The sequence below is a fragment of the Tripterygium wilfordii genome, chromosome 15, assembly GCF_013401445.1.
Source record: "Tripterygium wilfordii isolate XIE 37 chromosome 15, ASM1340144v1, whole genome shotgun sequence".
NCBI classification, from domain to species: domain Eukaryota; kingdom Viridiplantae; phylum Streptophyta; class Magnoliopsida; order Celastrales; family Celastraceae; genus Tripterygium; species Tripterygium wilfordii.
Genome location: NC_052246.1, coordinates 9,906,939 through 9,909,669, shown reverse-complemented (window position 1 = coordinate 9,909,669; position 2,731 = coordinate 9,906,939).

Genomic DNA, 2,731 nt, shown 5'->3' with positions numbered 1-2,731 from the left:
CAGCTGCTGCATCTATACGAGCAAGCTTCTGGTCAGCAAGTAAATCCGGAGAAATCTAGTATTTTTTTAGCCCAAATACCCCCTCTGGCAGGAGGTTGGAAGTTGCCCATCGGCTTGGTGTGACGGGTTCTTACCATCAACATAAGTATCTGGGTTTGCCTTCCTTGATTGGTCGATCAAAGAAAGAAAGTTTTAATACCCTTAAATATAGGATTCTGGGGAAGATAAAAGGGTGGAAGGAGAAAATTTTGTCCAAAGGTGGTAAGGACATTTTAATCAAAGCTGTCGCTCAAGCTATTCCTACCTATGCTATGTCTTGTTTTAAGTTATCAGCCTTGGTGTGTAAAGAACTTTCTCAATTATTAGCTAGATTTTGGTGGGGGCATGATGGGGAGAAGAAGGGGATGTCTTGGATGAGTTGGGAGAGGTTGTGTTGTCCAAAAAATCAAGGGGGTTTAGGTTTCCGTGACTTGGAATCTTTCAACCAGGCTTTGTTAGCTAGACAAGGCTGGAGACTGCAGATGGAGGCCCATACCTTGCTGGCAAGAGTATACCGGGCTAGGTATTTCCCTAACGGTGATTTTTACATGCCCATCTAGGCTCCAACCCCTCTTATGCTTGGTGGAGTATTTGGGGTTCTAAACAAATCCTTACCCGAGGTATTCGATGGCATATTAGAGACGGGGCTGCGTGGTTGCGAGTTGGGACCCTTGGCTTCCGAGACCATATTTGTTTAAGCCCATCTCTTTACTGCCTAAGGAGATTAGAGATGTATCTGTTGCTTTTGTCATTGATCCTGAAGCTCATATATGGGATGTTGATCGTGTTCGTCATTATTTTTCCCCGCCTGACGCAGATTTAATTCTCTCTATCCTTGTTAGTCCTCTTCCTGCACCGGACTGTATGGTTTGGCACTGGGATTCTAAAGGGAAGTTTACTGTCAGATCTACTTACTATGTTGCCCGCTCTTTAAAAGATGAGTCTTTACACAGGGGTAGCTCTTCGTCTAATAATTGTTCCTATCCATGGTCTCGCTTATGGAAGTTAGCTATCCCGAGTAAGATTAAAAACTTTGCGTGGCGTGCAATCAGGGACTTGCTCCCATGTTATGTAAATTTGCAGAGGAGAAATATTAGTCAATTTATGGGCTGTTGTTTTTGTGGCAATCCTTATGAGGATTCTACTCATGTTTTGGTGAATTGTGTGGGAGCAAAGGAGGTTTGGCTTAAGGCTATGCCTACAGCCTACCTTAAGATGGGGGGTAAGGTGAAATTTGCTGATTGGATGACTGAGGTCTTATTAGAGAGGTCTTTGGAGGAGGCAGGGCTTTTTGTTTGCATTGCCTGGGCCATATGGGGGAGCCGAAATAATTTCATTCATAACCGAAGATGCATGAAGGCTGCAGCTACTATGTCTTTTGTTCTGTCCTATATGCAGGATTTTTCTCAAGCTAGCCAACGCATCAACTCAAAGAGGAGCTTCACTCAGTGGTTCTACTATAACCCCAGTATGGATGACCCCCCAGTTGGTGCTTATAAATTAAATGTGGATGGGGCTATTTTCAAAGAGGATAAAGCTATTGGCATTGGTGGTGTTCTCCGGGACCATATTGGAGATGTTTTCATGGCTTTTTCTGAGAGGATTCAAGGAGGGTTTGAGCCTATTATCGCTGAGTCCTTGGCAGTCTTTCGGGGGCTGCAAATATGTGGGGATTCTGGCTTTCGGGATGTTGTGGTGGAGTCTGACTCAGCGATTCTAACGGCGGCCATCAACTCAGATTCTTTCCAGTGGGTGCCATTTGGTCACTTGACTGATGCTATTAGAGAGATTGTGGTTTCCATGGGTCATGTAAAGTTTCAACATGTGAAGAGGACTTGTAATACAGTTGCTCATATTCTAGCAAGGAAAGCTCTAGAGTTGGGGCCTTTTTCTGTGTGGCTGTGGCTGGAAGAGGCTCCAGCCTGTGTGGCTTCTGCTCTTGCAAAGGATCGTGTAATCCCTTCACTTATTAGTTAATCTATCTCTGTTGTTTTTCTTATCAAAAAAAAAAAAAGGATTTTCTGAATCAAATTCAAACTCAATACACCTCGATTCTTATAGAACTAGTAGTTGATTGGAAATCAATAGTAGGTATAGACCTCACATCACAAATCCTTTTAAAATCTCTCTCTATGATGAACTAAAACTCAAAAAATTCCTTATTCTTTGTAACTACAAAAACAAAATTTAGAACCCTTGTCTTTTTTTAAGTGCAACTTTTCTCTATTTTTTGTCACCAACAACACATAGGATATGACAGATTTTCTTTAATTGAATCATTTTAAAGATAACTCATTTCACAAAACTCCAATTTCCATATGAGTAGAGTCTAGCATACCTGATATCTAACCTAGGCTGAAATGGGAAACGAAATTCAAATACTCGGATCAAATCGAATTCGAAAGCACAACGAGACCACCATCACTCTATCACAAATTCACAGCTCAAATAGTCACCCGCTACTGTCACTTTGTTAGTTTGCTGTCTTTGAAAATCGAGAGAGAGAGAGAGTCAGAAACCAATTGAACAAAGTTAAGTGGGTTTATCTATTCCATCATATCACTGTCTATGAAGCTTCAAAGAAATCTTAAAAGGATACATTGCGTATCCAATTTGAAGTGTTACGAACATTGTAACTGTTGACTCACAAAGTACTCCTCTTATTTTCCACTGAAAAATATGAAAATACATT